The sequence below is a fragment of the Pseudorca crassidens genome, chromosome 6 (genome assembly GCF_039906515.1).
Source record: "Pseudorca crassidens isolate mPseCra1 chromosome 6, mPseCra1.hap1, whole genome shotgun sequence".
Classification (NCBI taxonomy): Eukaryota; Metazoa; Chordata; class Mammalia; order Artiodactyla; family Delphinidae; genus Pseudorca; species Pseudorca crassidens.
The window spans coordinates 81,798,000-81,822,046 of NC_090301.1; the positions used below are offsets into that span (position 1 = coordinate 81,798,000).

General features: G+C 34.8%; 1 protein-coding gene across 18 annotated transcripts in view; it reads right to left on the reverse strand.

Moving 5' to 3' along the window:
• MBD5 (methyl-CpG binding domain protein 5) overlaps positions 1–24,047 on the reverse strand; it is a 403,659-nt gene that overhangs the window by 363,128 nt on the left and 16,484 nt on the right. For 2 of the 18 annotated variants that reach the window (XM_067741999.1, XM_067742011.1), the window contains one exon: positions 8,581–8,676. The exons of the other annotated variants lie outside the window; for them this stretch is intronic. The gene's annotated coding sequence lies outside the window, so the exon portion shown is untranslated. The remainder of the gene's footprint in view (positions 1–8,580; positions 8,677–24,047) is intronic. 18 annotated transcript variants of the gene reach the window in all.

Consider the following 24,047-nt stretch of genomic DNA (forward strand, 5'->3'; position numbering starts at 1 on the left):
TTCAGTACAAGATGAGACCCACATCAGACAGATGAGGAAGCTGCACTGATTTAGAGGCCTCATGTCCCGCCAGGTGTCAGTACCTCTTGTAACAACTCCATAGGCATAGCTTCCAGGATCCCTTCAAGGGACACATCCATTTATAAGAGTCACCACATTCAGGGAAACCCAAAGATATGGCTTCCTGCCAGGTATGTGTAGTGCTATCAGTACAGATGAAGTTTATCAATTTTTACCATAAGCAATGTTGCCTAGTGACACAGCTGATATATTACCCTTATCAGGTTACCAAGGAAACAGAGCAAGCAGTTAACAGAAGGTCAAACTCTCATGTTGAAGGGGAAAAGGTTTTCTTAAACCTTTACCCACACAGGGCAAGATGCTTTCTATAGCACCGGTGTGAGATGAGCGTAAGAATGACCACTCAGTTATCATGAGATTTTAAAAGTCAGCTTTGGAGGATAGGGGGAGGGATGGAAGTAGGGGGTAGTGTAAGACAGAGGAAAGGAATTGAATGAAATTATTTTGTAACCCTGAACAGCATCCTATTTCCACTTGTTTTAATTCCAGTTAACAGTTGAATAAAAATAGAATCTAAATTCAATGTTTTTGTTTTTTAAGTAACATTGAGAGTGAGATCCTAAACAATATTTACTTATGTAACAAGTCATCTGGAATGAATCTATAGGATACAGATTAATTTATTGAGTCTTGGAGGTATCAGAACTTAAGAAAAATTTATTTATGTCTTGGCAAATGAGATAAGGTGTTTACTGAATTCTTGAAGACTTTATCTTGCTCCATGTCTAATGATAATTTGTAAAGAAAATCAAATATAACAAAAATGCCTAACAATTACTGAGTGGCTCTTAATTGGGGTTCAAAATACTTTTTTTGATGTAGATACATTTAAAGCTCATAGACATTTCAGCATCTAGCATAGTGTCTGGTTCAGAGTGAATGCTCAATAAATGTACTGAATTAATGAATATTCAGAGTGTATGCACCCTTTGTATTCTATTTTGCACAGTTACTGTGAATAGGGTCAAAACTTCTAACAACATTAACTTGTGTTTCTTAGTATTAACCAGAATAGATACAACTAGCCTTAAATCTATATTCAGTTCGAAACACTTATTGAGCACCTTGATGTGCCATGATCTATGCTAGGTGCTGGGAACGCCATCTTTGCTCTCTAGGCGTTCCCAGAAAATTCTAACATGACAGAGTACAAAACTGGATGGTGCCAAAAATTCTCTGAAGAACAAAAGAAGCCTGACAGTATGTCCAAGCCAAATCTCAAATGATAAGAATGAAACAAGCACAGATTAATGAAGTGCATTCTTCACTGAAAGTATAGCTTGAGCAAAGCCCTGGAGGTGAGAAAAAACATAGTATATGTGGTAGATTTAAAAACAGTTTAGTACTGCTGAAGGAAATACTAAGGTGAGTAGATTGTGAGAGATGAGGCATCATTATCAGATATACGTAAAATATTTACCTATTAACACACAGCATTTAAAAATCAATAAATACCTATAAATCTACCCAGTGAAAATAATGTTGTAAATGCCTCTTGGCCCTCCCTATCCCCAAAGCTTTAACAATACCATCTGCTTAATTCTGGAACATACAAATAACAGATATGTTGTATTAATCACATATCAATTAAATGCTAAATTCATCTTTTCAGCTCTGCTTTGAATATATTCCAGCCAATGAGCATCAACAGACGATCTTCCTACCTTTAAGAAAAATCACACAAGGCACAGAGTTTACAGTGTTTTCTATTAAAAAAAAAAAACCCTATAATCCATAGAATATTCAAACTTAGCATTTTATTTTGTAACATTCCTATCCCACACTTTCCATGTCATCTCTAATTTATCTAACAGGCGGTCATTTAATTTAACACACTCAGCTTTGAAAAAACTCACATTTTAATTCACATTTTAATTCATACTGTGATATCCCTATATTAATTTCCTTTCCTAAAAATGGCTGTCCTACATCTTTTTTTTTTTTTTTTTTGCGGTACGCGGGCCTCTCACTGTTGTGGCCTCTCCCGTTGCAGAGCACAGTCTCCGGACGCGCAGGCTCAGCAGCCATGGCTCACGGGCCTAGCCGCTCTGCGGCATGTGGGATCTTCCTGGACCGGGGCACGAACCCATGTCCCCTGCATCGGCAGGTGGACTCTCAACCACTGCACCACCAGGGAAGCCCCCCTACATCTTTTTTGAATGATGATCTGAAATGTTCATAACACTGCTTCTGAGCTGTTACTGTCAAAGAAAACAGTCTGGTTTCAACTACGGGATAGAGAATGTTCACAGGCTAGGAAAACACAGAAACACCTCCCAAACTCAAAGGTTTGCTCTTCTGATAGCTGGAACCTCAACTGATAGGTCCACACAGCCTACTGGGGTCCAGCTTCCTCCCATCTTAAAGCTATTCTCACCGACCTTCCTCCCACTTCTGCCTTAACAACGCTGGGAAATACCAGGATATATGAAGAGAGGAGAGCCTCAACATGGGGGCCTATGAGGCTGGAAAGAGGCCTGCCAGGCCCTTCTTGGTACATGCTCCAGAATAAAGCAAAGATGTTTCACCCTTCCCCTGTTTCTTCTCTGAGCAGTTGGGGCTTATACATTTGATAACTGGGGATGACGTTAGGAGCTACCTAGTCCCAAATCTTCCTTTTGGAAAGTGGTGATGCCTAAATTTATTTTCTCAGATGCTGGCTGTGCAACTCTGTCAGACTCTAAAGCAGTAAAGAATCTCACCTAATCACTGGGTTGTAGGGCTTGAAGGAGGTAAGACAAGCAGGAACCATAATTTTAGGTATCAAGAAGTGACCACAATATACAATTTCACCTCTCAAGTATGTTATCAGAAATACATCAATATAAAAGCAGTGGACTATACAAAAGAACAAATTGCTGTCAATATTTTAAGTATTGTTTTTCATACATCAATTACTAAAGGAATAAAGGGAGGAAAGGAGGGGAGGCAAGAAGGAAGGAAGGGAGGGGAAATTGGCCAACATAAAGCTTCCAATTATTTGCCAGGTAGTTATCTCAAAGTTAGTGCTCTTTTGTCACTAGGTAAGAGGAGGGTGAGCTCAGCTGTGAGGCTTGATGGGCCCTATGAAAAATGGCTGGGAATGGACATGGTTGGGGCTGGGGGCATTAGCTGGCCGCAGAGAAACGTGAGGAGCCGCAAAAATTAGAGTGTCCAAGGTGTTATGAGGAAAAATGTAGATTTGATCTAGGGTAGCACTAACTTCTAAATGATATTAGCTGGTAGAAGGAGCAATATGGAAGGGATCTTTGTGTAGTGATGACACATGAAGATAAGTAGTAGAAGCAGTACGTTTCCTGAGATCAATCCTATATAAGGCAGAAGCATAAGGATTCTCTGCCTGGTATAAGAGGCTGCAGTCTCATGAGATCCCAGGAAATGAAAGTTTACCAATACTGGACAAGTTATCAGACTCTAGTCTGATCAAACAGGGTGACAATGGTGGAGAAGGATATACCTTATTGGCATTAGAGCACTTACAGACTCAACCTAGGCATTTGGACAATGTGCTAAAAGGCAGAAAGGTTAATTTCCAAGAATGAGATCACTAATACCCTGACTAGGAACTGGGTTGGGCAGGGTCTGTAGGTCAAAGGTCTCAGATACTGGTAAATAAGAAAGCAGCAATATTATAATTGGTACATTCATAGGTTTTACAGGATGTATAAATTGTACAGTGATGGCAAAAGGGGCCATTAGAGAGGACGCATCAAGATCACCAACTTTTTTTTTTTTTTTTAATAAGTGAGCCCTTGTTCACACGTAGGCAGTCTCATCCAAAATATGCATTAGCACAGGAATTAGCAAACCAAGCCCACTGTCTGTCTGTTTTTGTAAAAAAAGTTCTATTGGAACACAGTCATGCCATTCATTTATGTATTGTCAGTGGCTAGTTTTGTGCTACAAAAGCAAAGTTGAGTCTAGCTCATAAAACATTCAGGGCCTTACCGGGTGGCCCTTTACAGAAAAAGTGTGTTGACCCCTTTGTTAGGGCAATACAATTTAGAAAGAATCCTAAGGATCCCCAACTTCTGTTCCTGTCATTTATTTTACTTCTATTTCCCAGGTAAATTAAAATCTGGATGTTTTTCAATGGCAAGGTTTAAACTAAAACAGAGACAAGAAATGTATAAAGCTCCTAAAATTTCAGGAAAGACACAAGTTCAAAACATCTGAAGAATAACTTAAATTCTAAAGAAACCAAAGAAACATCGGTACTCAATCCATCCACAATCCCTAAAACAAACTCTAAAAGTAATGTGTACCTCATATTTCTTTAAAAACATTTTGTGTTTTTTTTCCCCTGTTAGTGATGAAGATAATTCTCAAAAATTTTATTGGAGTACTGAGAGAGAGGCTAAGCAAATTGCTTCTCAAACTGGGTCACAGATGCCAAGGAATCTGTAAACATCTTCTCAGAAATTCTTGTGTTCTCCAAGACAATTTGTAATTTTCTAGAAAAGAATCTGCAACATATATATTTTTTCCTTTTAGCGTAGTATATACAATATTTCAGAAATCCTTATCAGAATATGCCAGTGGTGGAAAGAAAAATGACACCCCCCAAAATCATACTAACAGTTAAAACTCAGGAACAATTTTATGATTCAAGTACCATTAATTATTAAAAATTCCTAAACCTAAGTTTAAACTAGATATTCGTTTGCCTGTAACAGTAATCACACATCTGCAAAACAAAATATCATTTACATGAAGTTAAAACAAAAAGACTTCAGCAAAAGTTTATATATTATTCTGAGCTTATAGAATATAGACAAAGTATTAAATATTTAAGCTACTAAATACAAAATATAAAATTATATGCATTTTGAAAGTATGTTAAGGGACTCAAATTTCAATGATTAGGGTAGCTCAAAAGAATGTAGTTTAGAAAATATGCAAATTTGGAATAAAAACTAAGTGTTTTAAGAGCAGGAACCATGCTGTTTTTTACTTTTTACAAATTAAGATTCTAGGAAGTAATGTCAAATTTTCACATCTTGCAACTTTCCTCTCACCAAAAACAAAACAAAACAAAAATGATATCATACATGTGTATATATTATTATATTTATTCATCTCAAGGTTAAGGCTGCCAACAGGAAGAGAATTTGTAAAACGATTTTATGATAATTCTGATTTCAATCTAACATGCAAACAAACTGGGAAGATATTTTCAGCCAACATGACAAAATGTTAATATCCATACTATACAATACACTCTTATGTATTCATAAATAAAAAATTAGGCCCTCAATAGATGAAAAGAACAAAGTGAATATCAATGGATAGCCTATTAAAAAAAAAAGGAAGTACCAATGGTAAAAAAGTACATGAGAAACATTTAATATCCTGAGGATACAAAGAAATAAAAATTAAAGATTTTAAAGAAGAAAGAACCCAAAGCATTCAATGGTAAATAAGACAATCTAATATAGTGCCAGAGTAGATACGTAAATTGACAATATGAAAGATAGCTTTAAAAATCTTCATAGGGACTTCCCTGGTGGTCCAGTGGTTAAGACTCCACGCTTCCAATGTAGGAGGCGCGGGTTCGATCTCTGGTCAGGGAACTAAGATCCCACATGCCACAAGGCGTGGCCAAAACATTAAAAAAAAAAACAAAACTTCATAAACTTTGATTCAGGAATTTCATTTTCAAGAATTCTAGCCTTTGGAAGTTGAGATGCTGATAAAGTCTTATGTAAAAAAATACTTATTGCCGTGGAATAATAAATATTAGAAACAATCTAAGGTCTAACATTAAGGGAATGGCTAAGTTATGGTGTATATACACAAAGAAATATTACATTTAAAAGTTTTGAATAACATGGAAATATATTTATAATAGCATAAATTTCCCCTTTTCTTTGATTAAGAAAAACTAGATACACAATGCACAGGTATAGAGAAAAAACATAAAGGGAGGAAAGGGTAGAGAAAAAAACAAAGAAACATGTTGAAGTCTTAACAGTGGTTCCTTCTAGTTTTATGTACTTCCTAGCTTTACCGAAGTGACTAGGAAGTAAACTTAAAAACAGAAAAGAGAAAAATAAAAACCTCACCACTGTGCCATTGATCACTTAAATACTATTACCAGCTACTTATAATTACAATATTCTTATAATTACAGATCGGTCTGACTTGTATCTCTAATAGGCAAGCAGGGTTATTTATGACAAAGGAAAGAACATTTTGTAAAGGAGTTACATTCTAAATAAAAATTCAATGGGATTGCGAATATGTTCAAAAAATGAAAAATTAGTAAAAAATTATTTATATTATTTTTAAACACCTTGACAAAATTAAACCTCAAAAACTATTTCAAAAACTGCAACACCCAGAGATTGGGAAACTTTTTTGCAGTGGAGAAGAAAACGCATAACACACAAAGAATCTAAGGAGGGATAAAGGGTATCATCATCAGAAATAAGTCCTATCTAACCTTTTCATAATCTTGGTGGAAACATGTATAAAGCCTATTTAGTTAGAAAATGAACAGATAATAAAATGGCAAGGTGACAGGATAAACAGCAGACCCATATCCCCATCTATAAAGGCCAGGTAAAATGGTACATGATTTGACTGAGGTAAGGTCATTTAGGGAGAAATGACAAAAATATATTTATAAAACAAATAATCAGTCATTATAAGAAAAAGAAACTTGGAAGTAATATTTTTTTAAATGTCTTTTGTGAAGTTTTCTGTTTAACACTCGAAATTCTGGGCATTATTAAGAAGGATACTAACAAAATAAATCTTTTACTTTGAAGTTTTCAATGAATTTTGGAATGGCAGTCCATACCTCAGTTAGGCCCTAAAATAATCAGTTTACAAGTGTATGCAACGTAAAAGCAGATTAGTACAATTAACCCTCACTGTAACAAACTGGAAGAATTTCCTTTGGTTATTTCTTAATTGGAAAATAATTTTAAATGTTTAAATCCAGACTATTAAACAATATTTTAATTATATTAGTATATTGGCACAGCTCACTTAATACTAATTACATTTCTACTAGTCTAATGTATTCAGGTAAAACTGCTGTACTATATCCAAACTTAAGAATATGATAATTCTAATGTAAACACAGTGACTGCAGTTGATAGCACTGCATTGTATAACTAAAATTTGTTATGAGAATAGAACTTAAATGTTCTCACGAAAGAAAGAGAAAGAAACGAAGGAAGGAAGGAAGGAAGAAAAAAAAGAGGGAGGGGAAGGGAGGGAGGGGGCGGGGAGGGAAGGAGAGGGGAGGGGAGGGAAGGAGAGGGGAGGGGAGAGAAGGAGAGGGGAGGGGAGAGGAGGAAGGAAGGGAAGAAAGGTAAACATAGGTGATGGACTCCTTAATTAACTTGATAGAGAGAATCCTTTCACCTTGCATATGTATACACATAGTACCCTTTAAATAGCTTATGACTTTGTCAATTATGCCTCAATCAAGCTGGAAAAAAAAAGAGTCTGGTGATGCCAATAGGGCTGAAAAGTTGATTACTGGGCACTCCATTACTAAACATGTGAATGTTGTAGTTTACTGTATATATGGAAAGCAAATAGTAAATTATACTTTCCTTCAATTGTTAGAACCAGGTTTCACACATGTGCAAATATTTTCATATTAAAAAAGTCACTGACAACTCTTGGGTTCAATATGTATTTATAAATCATGGTATGATGAAAATATGCAAACTACAGAAACAGATACATGAGTTTTTTGTTTTTTTTTTTAATACCACAATGAAGGATTAATAAGAAGTTCTTGCCAGGGTTCTTCATCCAGAAAGTCTTTCTGCTGCTGTTGTATCTATAATATTAGCAACATTACAAAGGTACACACAACAGGAGACTAGCTACTGTAAAAACTTATATGCAAAATTTCCATTTATTTACTCACTCATTCACCCATGTATGCAACCATCCATCCAATATACCTCATGAAACACTTTCACTGTGTTCCAATGACTTAATTTCTGAAATAGCCAGGAGAAGTTTTGACCAAGCTCATATAAGGCCACTATGTTCTTCTGGAATGCCATGTTGAATACACAAAAAAATGCAGTCTAGCAGGAAGTTTTTAAACTAATAACTCAAGCAAACTTTTTGCCTAACAGACATTCTTTGAACAAATCTTTTAAGGTCAGACAGAAATAATGAAATCTACCCGAGGAAAACTTCAAGCACTGTATCTATTCTATATAGAAGCTAGAGATAAATGGAAAAGTATGTGGGGAGACAGATCAACCTTTATGACCACACTTTGCTCATTCTTTTAACGAAGTGATGAAACTAAATATAAATGACAGTGGGGAATATTTAGTAGTAAACAAGTTAGAGCCTCTGAAAATCTTTTTTAAGCATTTGCAATGGAAATAAAATTAAAGCAATCTGAAAAATCGAAACAACTATTCATATATTGGGACATGTTAAGCCATCCATGGTCTAAAATTGCTTCTTAATGAGATCACACATACTACAAAAGATCTACAGAACAAAACTTACACAAATATAAATGTTAGCAACACTGGAGTGAGACGGGTTAGAACTCTGGCTTGTCCCATTTACTGGTATTTAGCGTTTCAGTCTTGGTTTCATTACCTGGAAAATACAGACACTACCTAATCTGTAGTTTATCTGTGAGTATCTAACATACAGCAATCACAGAAAACAGTTCATGACACTGTTAAATAATACATAAAAGTTCAATGTTACATAAATGTAATACATACTGTAAGACGGAAGCAGGAAAAAAAAAAACAAAGGGAAAAATGCTGACCCAAACTCTGAGATAAAAGGTAGGGAGGGGAGAGTTACTCCTTCCTCCCTTTAAACAGCGCTCTAAGAACACTATTCTTTGCGGAGTTTAAAAGTACAGGGTAAAGAACATCGTTGTTGATAAAAAGTCTTTGGAAATGAACTATAAATCACACTGAAGATTTTAATGTCTGTTCTTTATAATCAATAAATCTGAACCAGATTTACAGTACTCATTTCAGGGCCCAGAAAACAAAACAAATTAGAAAATAAAACAACTCAGTAAAAGTTTTTAGAACCTAATTTTTTTTTTTAAGTATGGGAATAATTTTGTGGGCCTTCTCTTCATGCTACTGCTAATATCTAAGACTGAAGGGAAAAACCTAAGTAATGATAGTACTGCAAATGCACTTGGCTAAATTACAAACCCTAAAGTACACTGAATATATATATATATATATATGGTTTTTTTAGCATGTTGGATTTAAAATTGGAAAAACTGATCCCAGTATTATAGTATAGGATTTTAAGAATTATAGTCCTTTTACTAAGTAAGTAACAAGGTCTTCATATTGCTCACATCCCATGACCACAATGCCTTTAAATGCAGAAATCAGTAACAAGAAAGATACTCTTACAGGCTTGAGGCAAAACAAAAACAAAACCAAAAATAAACAAAAGAATTTTTAAAAACTTCAGAAGTCACTGAAGAAATCACAACAGAAATCAGAAAATATTTATAAGAAAACATTAACAAAAACCATACATATCAAAACTTGTAGGATACAGCTAAAGCAATACTTAGTGGACATTTAATTGCCTTAAATGCTTACATTAGGAAAGATAAATGGCTGAAAATTAATGAGAAAGCATCTAAATTAAAGTTTTAAAAGTCAGCATAATATATAATGAATAAAGCAAAATAAAAAAGTAGAAGGAAGAAAATAATACAGATAGTTATGGAAAGAAATTAGGTAGGAAATAAGCAGCCAATAGTAAGTATCAATATACAGTAAGTCCCCTACATATGAACCTTCAAGTTGTGAACTTTCAAAGATGTGAACATGCATTCCATCAGTGTCAGGTGTGAGTGAAATTGCAGCTTGCCCTCCGTCTCCTATTGCTGAGGATCCTTCAGCTCAACCATCTCCCACCTCCACTCCCTCCTGCAGTCAGTAACTCTTCTTGCCCTTTCACTCGATGCCAGCACTAATATGCCAGCTGTTGTACTGTACTACTGTACTATTCAAGGCACTATACTGTAAGATTAAAAATGTTTTATTTTTTGTTTGTTTTTTATGTATTATTTGTGTGAAAAGCATTATAATCCTATTACAGTACAGTACTATATAGCCGACTGTGTTAGTTGGGTACCTAGGCTAACTTTGTTGGACTTACAAACAAATTGGACTCACGAACGCACTCTCGGAACAGAACTCCTTCGTACGTAGGGGACTCACTGTACCCAAAAGCTAGTTCTTCAAAAGATGAACAAAATTGATAATGCCATTACAGGGTTAATCATGAACAACATGACAAGCATAAATTAAAAAGTTAAATATGAAAAATGGAATATAACAAATAATGCATATGATTAAACAGATAAGAGAATATTAAGAACCATTTTATGCCAATAAATTTGAAAACATAAATGACACAGATGAACCCCCCAAAAATCCAATAAATTATCTAAAGAACAAACTAGAATCCTAAATATATTTCAGCCGCTAAAGTAATTATATCAAAAGTTAAAATTTTTCTCACAAGAAAACAACAGTTCTGATGGGTTACAGGTGAATTTCACTATGCATTCAAGAAACAAAATTGTAATCTTATACAAACACTTCCAGAGAATAAAAAAAAAAAAGGTTAAACTCATCAACTAATTTTACAAAAAAAAGACAATTACAGAACAGTCTTGCTTTATGAATAGAGATGCAAAATGCCCAAAGTAAACATTTTAAAATCTAATCCAGTATTGAATAAAAAAGATATTACAACATGACTAAGTTGGTTTTATAACAGGAATGCCAAGTTGGTTTAATTTGGGAAATCGCTTAAATGTAATTTAACATTTGCATTAACAGATTAAAGGAGAAAAATCATATAATCATCTCAATAAATGCATTTAATGTAACTTAGTATTTGTGCATGATAAAAACTTTTAATACTAGGAACAGAAGAGGACTTTAAAAATCTAATAAAAGGCATCCACAAGAAAAAAAGTCATGCTTAAAGGTGATGTGGAAAGCATTCTTTTTAAGATCAGCAACATTACAAGCATGTCCATTGCCATCAGCACTATAGATTCTAGCCCCCATATGAAGCCAAAGAGAAGAAATAATAGGTATCAGGTTTGGAGAGGAACAAACAAAAGTTTTATTATTTGCCGAGAATGATTATTTTAAAAATACCCCAAGAGTGTACAAATAAATTATTAGAATGAAAAAAGAGTGTTTAGTAAGCTTTCTGGATAAATAACAAACATATGAAAGACAAATGACAAACTGATGGTGAAATTTCCACAGAAGAACTGCATGACAAGATTTATACTATCTGCTATCAAGACTTATTTTAAAGGTGTAGCAATTAAGGCAAGGATTGGACTAATTGATCAATGGAACACAATGGTGAGTCCAGAAGTTGACCTATTCATATATTAAAACATAACTTAAGGCCAATTTGATATTGAAAATCAATGGTAAAGGAAAATCTATTCAAGAGACAATCCTGGAACACTTAACCACATAGGAAAAAAAATAAAATTATATCCTTATCTCAAATTCTACACAGAAATCAAATTCAAGTGCAAGTGGGCACAAAGACCTAAATGTGAAAGACAAAACTTTAAAATAAAAAGAAATTATAGAAGAATTTATTAAACATGACACAAAAAGAACTAAGAACTTCTGCTTATCAAAGCACCATAAAAATAAATTGCAAACAGGAGAAGATATTTGCAACATACCAACAGAGGATTAGCATCCAGACATATAAATAATTCCTAAGATGACAAAATGGAATCACAAATGTACTATATACATATGAAAATATACTTATCATCAGTAATTTGAGAAATGCAAATTAAAACTATGAGATGACATTTCACACCTACCAGATGGCAAAACTTTGGAAAAAAAAGTGGGAGGTGGGCAATACCAAGGGTCAGAGAAACAGCAGAGCAATGGAAACTCTCATTCCCTGGTGGTGGAAGTATAAATTGATACAATGATTTTAGAAAACAGACTGAATTTATCTTGTAAAAGTTGAACATATGAATAGACTGTGATCCTGCAATTCTTATGTAAACCTACCTTAGAGTAGTACTTCTCAAATTATCCATTGTGAACAATCAGTTGTATTTTTTAAAATTTCCTATCTATCACAGATTAGATCAATACTATGTAAACTACAATAAAAATGCATTATGAGGTAACTGGTCATGTGCTCGGATGTTGCAGCTGTGAAAGTTTCTAAACATTCTCAACTTCTGGACTTACTGTGTCACAGACCAGTGACAGTCTGCAGGTCAGTACTGGTCCATGGAACATTTTAAAGAGCATTATGTTAGAGCAGTGTTAACCAAGATAATTTTCAGTGATAATGGAAATGTGTATCTGAGCTTGAAAGACTGAAATCACAGTGTGTTCTGATCACAATGGAATGTAATAAGATAATCAACAGCAGAAGAAAATTTGGAAAATTCATAAATATGTGGAAATTAAACAACATACTTCTAAACAATCAATAGATCAAAAAAGAAGTCACAAGAAAAAACAGAAAATACCTTAATATAAGTGAAAATGAAAACACAACATATGAAAACTTATGGTATGCAGTGAAAGCAGTGTTAAGAGGAAAATTTATAGCTGTAAATGCCCACATCAAAAAAGAAAAAAGATCTCAAATCAATAACATAATCTTCACCTTAAGAGACTAGAAAGAGTAAACTAAACCCAAAGCAAGAAGAAAGTAATAAAGATTAAAGCAGAGATAAAGCATAAAGAATAGGAAAAGTAAAAGAGAAACACTGATAAAACCAAAAGTTGGTTCTCTTAAAAGATAACAAAACTGACAAATTTTAGCTAGACTGACCTAGTAAAAAAGAGAGAAGACTAAGATTACTAAAATCAGGAATGAAAACAGGGACATTACTACTGACTTTATACAAATAAAAAGAATTGTAAGAGAATACTATTAACAGTTGTATGCCAAACAAATTAGATAACCGAGACAAAATGACAAATTCCTAGAAACACACAAATAACCAAAACTGACTAAGAAATAGAAAATCTGAATATACCTAGAACAAGTAAAAAGACTAAATCAATAATCAAAAAATTTCTAATATAAAAGTCCAGGACTAGACGGCATCACTGGTGAATTCTATCAAACTTTATAGAAAAATTAACACCAATTTTTCTCAAACGTTTCCAAAAAACAAGAGGAAAGAATACTTCCTAACTCATTCTATGAGACCACTATTCCCTGATACCAAGGCCAAATAGAGAAATCACAAGAAAACTACAGACCGATATCTCCTATGACTATAAATACAATTATCATCAAATACTAAAAATCAAATCCAGCAGCATCTAAATGGATTACATATGACACCCAAGTGGGATTTATCCTAGGAGTGCATGGTTGGTTCAACATTTGAAAATTAATCAATGTGAAACTAACATATTAATAGAACAAAGAAAAAAAATACAACCATTGCAATAGATGAAAATTCTATGCCTAATGCTTAACCAAAGATTTCTAGGAATTTCTAGTGCTACCCAAATTCCTCCCTTGGCTCAAAGGAAAAGTTAAGAATGGCTGACTCCATGGGATATTCTACAAAATTCACATGATTTTTAGCTTCTAGAGAGCTAAGGTGCTGTCCAATTTTGGGGTGCTGTCCATCAAACCACAGTCTAGTTGGTTAATCTATCTCATGTGTTTCCAGAAATTTTCAGCAACCACAGGAAATTTCTTCTTTCTTACTGTCTCCCTACAACATGGACGATTTTACTTTTGATGCTGACACCATCTCTCAGATACTAACATCACTAATGAACTCCCATTCCTTTGCTCCTCCTACCCCACCCACCCTTTGACCCAGTGTTTAGTGCTCACTGTTCGGAGGACTGGCAGTGTTTGCTTAGACTAGGCAAGACTTCATGCCTGATGAGTGGACCACCCCAGCACCCCAGGCTGAGACAGGGCAATTTTTCAGAGGTTTCTCTCATACTCAACCTAAAGAATTTATCACTTCTCTAGAGGAGCAAAGTTGTAACTTTAGGCCCTCTGGGGTACTTTTCAAGCACAGAGTTTCACCTGAGAAGATTCAGTTCCCTGCATGTTTTTTTACTCCCATCCTTTCCTCTCTTAGAGGTTTTTCTACCATTTGTCTTTCTCTGAACGAGTTATGTTACCTTCTCCTTCCTTTTGAATATGCTCTTCCTTTTCCCTGAAAAGCCTCACTCCTCTCCATCCTCCAACTCTAAACCAGCAAACTGGTTCATTCTTCAAGTCACAGTCTTCGTTGATAAACACTTTCCTAATGCCCCCAAAGACATCTGGGTGCTTCTTCTCTCAGTTTTTTTTTTTATTATAACCAACCCCCAAAGCATTTTCCAGGTTATTAATTATTGATTCTCAAAATGTAGTAGGATATAGTGCATGTATTCATAAATTATAAATTCTTCAAGGGCAGAGGTTGTGCCTTACTCATCTTTGTAATTCCAGCGCCTAATAAACAGTAAGCACTCAATAAATCACTTCTTAAATAAATAAGATTTTTAAAAAGGCCTATCAGGAGTCACAACATAGTTAACATTTATGGAGTCCTGATGAGACCTTCTTATGGACCAGGCACTGTGCCAACAGCTTTGCATGCATTCTCTCTGAATCTTCTAAAATCCCTGCGGGATAGGTAGAGTTAATAACCCCTTTTTACGAATGGTAAAATGATGCTTCGCAAAACTAAGTATTTCAGGATTTGAACTCAAATTCTGATCTCCAAAGTTCATGCTCCTACCCACTTTATATTTCAAAGGGAAAGGATATAACAAATTGATATGAGGATTGTTTCAAGAGAGCATATGTAAACATTTAAATTGGGTGTTATCTATGGTATCTTAGTAGAGGCTGCTTTGTAAGGCTAAGATAACCATATGCATGAAATCTTACAAACAATGGTTTCTCTACTTTTGCTGCTTCTGTACCTCATGCCTTAGTACATGCTGTTCTCAGTCTACCAAGCCCTTACCATCTTACCCACCTGTAGAATTCCAATTAATATTTTAAAACTTTGCTAGGGCAGCACTTTGGACTTGAGGTTTTTCTGCCAAAGGAGACATTCTCCTAAGGGGTTTCTGTTCCTCACAATTACTTTATTAATATATATTTGTAGACGATATTATATTTACTTACATGTCTATCTTCCTTGTTCATGCTGAACTTTTTCAAAAGCAGAGTCCGTGTCTTACCCATCTTCACACTCCTAGTGCTTGTGTAGCAAAAAGCTGTGCATGTATCAAGGTGTTTAGTAAAAATATTGGCTAATTGAATTTGTGTTTCCCAGTTGGGCCTTTTGTAGGTTTTGAGGTATTACCTGCCTCTAATCCTGGCCAAGCAGGATGTGAAAAATATCCAGACCTGCCACTGCCCATGTTCCTTTCTTTTCAGAACTTCCCCTTTCTCCACACAAAATGTATTCTATTCCTTTTGGTTGCAGGGCCCTTATTTCAATCCAGGTCTGTCTGACTCTCTGCAAAGCCTATGTTCTTAATGACTAAAATATACCCAGGACATGCGTCTGTTATGACTTGGGCTAGATTTGAAAGTACAAATAAAAACAAAGCAAACACCTCATAATCTTGAGGGTAGATAGACACTAAAAGTAGAGATAATTACCTTATCAGATAAAAGATAAAAGTGTATGCCATCAACTTAGAGGGAGCAAATTAATTCTGCTTGAGAAGGGTTAGGATGATATGATAGGAAGTGACATCTGAGTTCAGACTTGTAGTAAAACTATGTCCTTTTGGGTTGTGAGGGAGGGGAGCAGCAAGGCAAGAGGCATTGTACAGAAGACAGCACTTGTGTAAAGGCAAAGGGACTTGAAGAAGCACAACATAACCTTGGAGAGGAAGCAATTGGGTGAGCTGCAAGAAAAGAAAAAAGAGGAGAAGTAATGGGAGATGAGGCTGGAGGTCTAAGCTGAAGTAAAATAGTGAAGATAAAGGGCTTATGAGCCAGACTGAAAATAAGATTTTACATAAGCCAAAATGAAAGGGTACCTCTTACGGTTTTTAATCAGGGTCATGACATAACTAGATTTATGTTTGGGAACTAACGTCAGTAAAAGATAGAATATGGACTAGTGTAGAGAAAGCTAGAGGCAAATTAACTAAAGAGACTATGTAATACTATCATTGCCTAGCCAAGGAATGAGCTAAGGAAGCAGCAGTAGGCCTAACACAAAGATAGAACTGAAAAGACTTATGGATTAGAAAGGAGACAAATTCTATAAGATCTGGTGACTGCTTGACTATGGAGGAAAAGGAACGGGTGGCAGAAGACTGTGACATCTCTAACTTGGGAAACTGGGGTGAACAGGGAAGACAACATCCAAGAGAGTAAACATGAGCAGAAGAGAGGTCTGTGGGAGATATTTATAAGTTTAATTATATAAATGCGGATTTTGAAGGACCTCTGGGACGTACCATTAACCACTCACTCTAGGACTTAATCATATATTGTCAAATTAACATGTGTTTATGCAGACTTCTAAACTAATGATAAAACCTTTAAAGATCTTGTATCTTATTTCTTTCACAACATCACTGGTATATAGAAAGCCTTCTTTAAAACAACCACAAACCCTTGGTGAACTGATTTGATCTGTATGCACTATGACTGTATACGTAAATCAAGACATAGTTTTATTATCCATTCTAGGACTGAGGAGTAAAAGTCTTCATAACTTCTAAATTGCTATGTGCAGAGAATCCTAACATACTTAATAGCATGAAGACAAGAGAGAAAGAAGAGAAATGACATCTTTTCTTTACATTTGCTGGTAGCTAGAGGACATTTTCCCCTATAACACTTAATCTGCCGTTTATCCTGGAATAATTAGTCTCCAAGCTACTTGAGAAAGTCACCTAATCCAAGTTCAGTGTTTTATTCACCATTCTCAAGCACTACAGTATCAGATATTGCCTGTGCCAAATAATCTATGACCTTAGGAAGTTACACAAGTGGACCCTTACTTTAAATCTGTAAAAGAGGATAATGAAGCCTATCTTACAAATAAGGATTAAATGTTACGTATAAAAATGTCTATACTATGTCTGGCACATAATAAGCAAGTAAGTTAGTATCTTTCCTTCAAGTATCTTCATGAGAGAGAAGAATCTACATTAGCTTTTTAAAAAATATTGTTTTTAATATAAAGACTTTGGATATACAGCTGAGCCTTGAACAACATGGTTTGAACTGCACAGATCCACTTACATGAGGATTTTTTCCATAGTAAATACTACAGCACCACATGATCCACTGTTGGTTGAATCTGCAGATGCGGAACCGGGGATACAGAGGAACCACAGATATGGAGGGCTGATTATAAGTTACAGGTGGACTTCTGACTGCAGGGAGGGTCAGTGCCCCTAACAACCACGTTGTTCGAGGGTCAACCATATTTTAAAGTCACCTTCCAAGTTAGTAAACCATAGTGGTTAAGAAATCAAGTACTGATATTAAACCTAGTTTAAAATTTACTAATCACGTGACCTTGGTTGAGTTAGTTCACCTCAATACGTTTTCTCATCTATAAAACGGGAATAAAAATTGTACTTACTTTGAAGATGACTGTGTGGAATAAATGACATAATGCAAATAAAATACATACTTATTATGTACCAGTTAGCACGCTAATCAAAAAGTTAGCTATTACAATACATGTGTCAAATATGAAAATATAATGTAATTCTTACTGCAGAGATAAACTATACTATTTGTGTATATTATATTTTGCATACCATTTGCATGTGTGAACATATGTGTGTGTGCCCTTGAGGGACACATGAGGAGGAAGTCAAAGGGAACAAGAAACTGAATTCAATACACTGAAAAATATACCATAAAAAGAAGTACATTCTTTTTTTTTTTTTTTTGCAGTACGCGGGCCTCCCACTGCTGTGGCCTCTCCCTTTGCGGAGCACAGGCTCCGGACGCGCAGGCTCAGCGGCCACGGCTCACAGGCCCAGCCGCTCCGCGGCATGTGGGATCTTCCCGGACTGGGGCACGAACCCGTGTCCCCTGCATCGGCAGGCGGACTCTCAACCACTGCGCCATCAGGGAAGCCCCAAGAAGTACATTCTTGTATGATAAAAAAGATGCAGTGACAAGGTCACAAACTAAATTTTAAATCTTTGTGGAATAACTATCTAAACTGTTTTTATGCAAGTTTGGATGATCATAGGAGACATGAAAAAATCTATAGGGTATTTTCATATATTTTCCAGAAACCTTAGAATAGATTTTTACATAATACTTACTGAATTAACTTTAATTTCCTTTTAAGAAAGCAATATACAGATGAACATTAATAGGACTTTTTATTTTACCAATAATATAACAATAGTACAAGTATTATTCCCACACAGAAATGGTATTTCTCACTTACCCACTGATCACCTTATAGTTACTTTCTTCCTCATATCAATAAAAAAGCCTTCAGTGAGTAATTTACATCATTTTACTTGATCTTCCCTGACTCTCAGCAACATGTTTAGTGAGAAAGTTGACTAAAATATATGGTGTAATTGTTGACAAGGAATTTTTTCTTGTGTTTAAAGAAATGTCCTAAGAATACTGGACTCAAAACCTGTCTCTCAGCATCATAGTACAAAAGTGTTTATGCATTAATACTAAATAGTTCAGCTACATGGGCATACTAGCTCATTAATCCAGATGCAATAACTTAAAATAACAGCATGTCCCTATTAGTCTAAAGTTCAACCCTGAATTTATCTATGAAGGAAACCAGCAAAAATAAATTAAGACCTTAACAACACCTGGACAGAAATGTTTGGTCAAATTTTACATACTATTTTCAAGCAGTCTTTAAACTGTTTTAGCAGCATAATTTATATACCACCACTTAATATGTGCATTACAAATAAGGCTGATTCATTCAGATATAGAGATGACTCCTGGAGATAGTTCATAATACTATGTACATTTATTGGAAGTACATTTATTTATGTATTTTAAAATAATTCTCTACGTCTCATTTTTCCAAAATTCACACTGTATTCAACCTCAATTATTCTGGGGTAGCAGTATTTTGAAGTACCTACCATTGGAAATCTCAGTATGATGTCTATTAACCTCTTGAGTAACTGTAGATACATTTTTAGAGCAAATAAGTATATTTTACAAAGACTAGAAATAAGTTAAATTTATCTAAATTTGTACATCATATGTACCCACAGACCTAGGATCTAAAATGTTTCTTTCATAACATTTCTTTTAATTAAAATGATCAACCCAGCACAAATAACTTCATTTCTTTATAATCCTGGTACTCATTAACTCATTAACATTAAAGGCATCTAGTTGATATTTTGTAGGCAGGTAAGAAATTAGTAGGTAACATATGGTAAGTCAAGTATCAATATCACTTAAAATCTTGTTTCTAGGCCAAGGCCAGAACTGGTAATAATACATAAAGCTCTAGAGCAGTGACTCTGAAACTTCAGTAGTGAACAGAAGACTCATGTGGAAATGCTTTTTAAAATGCAAATTTCAGAACCCAGGTCACTGGAAATTCTATTACAGTAGCTTTGGGGTATAGCCCAGTAGTCTGTGTTTTAAACAGGCAACTCAGGTGATTCTGATGCAAGTGGTTGAAGGGAGTTAATTATTAGTCTTCAGAAGGTCACAAACTCCGATACATAAAGAAAGTAATATAGAATTTTTCATAGACACCCTCACTCAAGAGAATAATGCTTTTATCAGACTCTCAAAGGGAGCCAAGACCCAAAAGAGGGTAAAAGCCATGTTGCCTTCAGAAGCCCTAAAGTGTCAGTAAAAAAATCCCTTTTCAGCAACTGGATTCCTATAACTTGTAAGACTTCATTTAGCATTACTAGTCTAGTCTCCTTTGCCTTTTTCAGCTGTAGAGGCAGGCACCTTGCAATTTTTTTTTTTTTAATAAAATTACCAAATGCTAGTATGGAAACTTTATCAACATCACTGTTTTCTTTCCAAGAGATTATGAGATCTGCAACTCTACTTGTCACTGCTTTTTTTCACTCCTTTTTCTTTTCCCGAATTTGTTGAAATAAGTTTTATTTTACTATTAATTTAATGTTGATTTTAGAGGAACTGTACAGCTTTAAAAAAATAATGTAATAAATCTTGATAATGTAAAATTTTTAAAATTGTACTTTTTTTAAGGCTAATCTAAATATCTTTAGGTATCCAAGGGCATTATTTAAAATAAAAAAAATAAATAAAAAGGGCCTTTGGCCTTTTACTTGAAGGTCTCTATAGCTTACTCACAGCTGTGAGAAACATTTTATCTGTAAGTTATAAACCTCTTTCTTCTTCATAGAGGCATATGCTTCTCATCAGCCATAAAAAGGAAGATGCAACTTTAAATTGTTATATAGGCACTAAAAATAAATGATAGGAAAAGGAAGGGTAGAGATGTACAATCACTGAACTCTTAGTGCAACAGCACTTTTTTTCATGAGGATGCTTAATTACTCTAATGACTATTATGTAGAAAAGAAAAGGAAGAAAAAAGCATGCTTTTTCTGAACCCTAGTATCATCCACTTAATAGTTCTTATTATAATAGCATTTACTATTTATATCCACATACAGTCTTATAAAACAGAAATTCTATTAAAGCAAGAATACTATATGCTAATCACTTATTGGCAACTAAACTGCTCACCTGAGGTTTAGTAGCTAAATAGTGCTTTTGTATATATCTTATTTATCTGTTCCCAGTGAAAGGTAAGCAGCAAACCAGGAAGGGAGCAATCCCCCTTAGGTTGCAGAGCTTTTCTATCCCTGTCACTCCCAGAGTAAAATACTGGCTCAAGATACATTTAACTTGCTAAAAAACTACATTATGCTGTGAGAAGATTTCAACATGTATGTTTCCACGTTAAGTTCTTCATCTCTAACTATTTAAGGAGAAAGTCCATTCCCCTTAAGAAATGTCAAGTTACAAGCCACTAGGTATTAAATAAAAGTTTTTTGTTTATGCTTTTGAAGAGAGGGAGGGTAGAGAGAAAGCAGAAGAAAGGCAGTGGAGGCAAGGTAGAAACTTCTGCTGCTGCAGTAATCAATTTCTACAACAAAATATGTGTAACCTTACTCGCTTTAGAATAACTGGGTGGCATTATGTATGATATGCATGAGTGTGCACGTGTGTGCTGGGACAAGGGGGAGGGCTGTTAATACCTGGTTCTCATCCTCCTCCCTAAGAAAGACCTTTATGACGGCAAGGTGGTGGCTCTTCTGGAGGTCCATTTCAAGGTACTTCAAGGCATGAACGCCTATATATATCGATTATTTTTAAACATTACTTTCCTGAAACTTCAAAACTCACTTCAATTTCACCTGACTAGTCAGAAGGTCCCTATCCAAATTCTTCCCTGGGTTGAGCCAGGATGAGTGTTCTCAGTTATCTCGCTCTAGTCTCAGAGAGCTCTAGTCTCAACTAGAGTTGAGGATCCAGAAGCCATCCTCACAGGAATTCATCACTCTAGTGTCACACCCAAAACAAGTTATTGAGTCCAAATTCTGCAGTGCCATCAGTGCTCCAGCACCCTGTGAACCTGATGTTTAAGGATCTCTCAAGAGCAAGGCATGAGAATTTGAAGACAGCAGATCTTAGCTCTAGAACAATAATTCTTAATACTGGCTGCACTTTAGCATCATCTGAGGAACTTTTAAAAATAACAATACTAGGGTCCCCACCTTCAGAGATTCTTATTTAAATGTTAGAGGTTGGCCTTGGATGATTTCAATGTGCATTCACTAGAACTATCTTAGACCAAGAAGAAAGCGTATATGAAAGTATTGCTTTAATATGCCAACTTGTTAGGGATGGGGTAAACAATTAATAAACTAATGTATGTATATATGACAAAGATTACATTGTATGTGTTACCAAAGCTGACATTAGAGTTCGTACAAATAAAATAGAAAAAAATGTATTTTTAAAAAAACCTATTATTATTGTTGTTTACACCAATAATCTATCATATTTTCCTAATTATAATGAATTTCAACAATACCATTAAATATACATCTGGGCTTCCCTGGTGGTGCAGTGGTTGAGAGTCCGCCTGCCAATGCAGGGGACACGGGTTCGTGCCCCAGTCCGGGAAGATCCCACATGCCGCGGAGCGGCTGGGCCTGTGAGCCATGGCCACTGGGCCTGCGTGTCCGGAGCCTGCGCTCCGCAACGGGAGAGGCCACAACAGTGAGAGGCCCGCATACCGCCAAAAAAAAAATATATATATATATACATCAACTTAACTGTGTTAGTGTTATTTAATTAGATGACAGACTTGGAGAAACAGAGAATCATTAAGCAAGATATTTAACTCTGTACATATACTATATGCTCAGGTTTGATGGACATGAACTTTCCTATCAGTAGGGTGCTCTGATTAAATATCAAACTAGACAATAGCCCAGTATTACAGACCATTGAGTTCCCTTGTACTAAAAGAGTAGCAACAGCACGTGCCCAAACTAAGTATCAAATATTTTGAAACATAACTGACAGGCCAGTACTCTAGCTCAATTGATACTCATATAATAATGTCTTTTTTACATATAAAAACTCCTTACTCCATATATTATTTTCATATAGACTCTACAAACTAATTTCAAAGATAATAAAATTACACAATATACAATAGTAACTTACTTGATAAAATGAATATATTCAGAAGTTAGATGCAAATGGAGTTTCTATATGCAGAACACTTTTTCATTAGTTTATGATTAAAATTTCAGAAATGCTTTATCCTCATTTCTGATTACTATTCAAGCAGCAGTGGCTTCTGACATTTCAGCACTGAGTTTCCTTGTGTTTCTCTTAGCCAAGGGTAGGAAATGATTTTTTAAACACTTCAGTACATTATAAGAGCTTTCTATTTAAAGGAATTCTTCAGTGAAACCTTTTCACCATTTACTTTACAGCCTTTGTATGTTCAATTTTTCATGTAACAAATTTCTTAAAATCTGGCACAACAATAAAGTGAAAATAGTATGTGTCCCTAAGAGACAAAACCATAGATATATACGAGAAAAATAGTAAAGGTTAAAAAATACAGAAGGCATTACACCCTAACTATAAATAATGTATAAATATGTAGTGAGATACTCAAAGAAAAAAAAATTTTCTTATAAAGTATGTCCATATCATCATATTATATCTGGAAGAATGATACAGTATTATTATTTCTGAGATGACAGATCTAAGGTTGTAAAGCAGAATATGCATTTTTAACTCCCAGTTATTATTTTTGTCTGTAGTCTGTTGCACCATCTTTCTCCTTTGCCATATGCATTGTAGATGAGATGTTTCCTGTTGTTACTATGTCTAGCTTTGCAGACTCAACTTTCAGTTTATTTACTTCGCAAACTGTGATCCTGTAATTGTGCTTTGCTGTCCCTAAGTCAAAGTAAGTTACTAGGATGTGTACGTAGTTTTCCTATTTAATAGCCTTTAAAAAAAACCACAAAAAACAAAATTCAAACTATTTGTTAACTTAAAGGAATTAAACAGTAACACTGAAAGTGAAATACAAAAATTATAATGGAAACGAAGATGAAATCATATAACTTTCTTACAAATCCTTATATCTATTAGTTTAGTCAAAACATTGTATGTGATTGGAATACCCTTTAATTTAAATTTATTACAAAGTATTTTCTTATCAGACATAACCAGAATTAGTCTATAGTAACAGGATTTCAAACTAGTGTTAGATCAAAACCATCCCAGAAAAACTTGTGCCTTTAATCTTCCACCATCCCCTGCTTTTCTCTTCTTTTTTCAGCAAGAAGTATGCTGTAGCTAAGTAAATTCAAGATAATTAAAGGAAACAACTTTCTTCACTGAGAAAAAGAAACATACACCCCTGAAAAGTTCTAATAGACAAGAGCTTCAGGAAC